Below are 338 nucleotides of genomic sequence, written 5' to 3'. Positions count from 1 at the left end.
AATTGGCAGGGCAGGCTGAGGAAGTAGGTAGATGTAAAATGTCTGTAAATGGCGAAAGAACATAAACCCAAGACTGAATAAACGATGTTAAATATCCATGCCAAGGAGACAAAAATATGTTAGGATACAATTACCATTAAGACACCACAAGAAGGTCCGTATCCTGCCGTGATGACTAAAAAGAGTTGGTTATTAGCCACAATGTGTAGGCAGTCTCATGCCAACGGCCATACCACGTTGAGAACACCGCTTCTCGTCCGATCAGCGAAGTTAAGCAACGTTGGGTTTGGTTAGTACTTGGATGGGTGACCGCCTGGGAACACCAAATGCTGTTGGCA

The 338-nt window shown here is 44.7% G+C and overlaps 1 non-coding gene across 1 annotated transcript; it reads left to right on the top strand.

Moving 5' to 3' along the window:
• Positions 1 to 219: 219 nt before the first annotated feature.
• LOC138361700 (5S ribosomal RNA) lies at positions 220 to 338 on the top strand. Its single transcript, XR_011227119.1, has one exon. It is a non-coding gene; the product is annotated as a 5S ribosomal RNA (ribosomal RNA).

This window comes from Procambarus clarkii, unplaced genomic scaffold (assembly GCF_040958095.1).
Source record: "Procambarus clarkii isolate CNS0578487 unplaced genomic scaffold, FALCON_Pclarkii_2.0 HiC_scaffold_640, whole genome shotgun sequence".
Lineage (NCBI taxonomy): Eukaryota > Metazoa > Arthropoda > Malacostraca > Decapoda > Cambaridae > Procambarus > Procambarus clarkii.
This window is presented reverse-complemented; position numbering and strand designations above follow the sequence as displayed.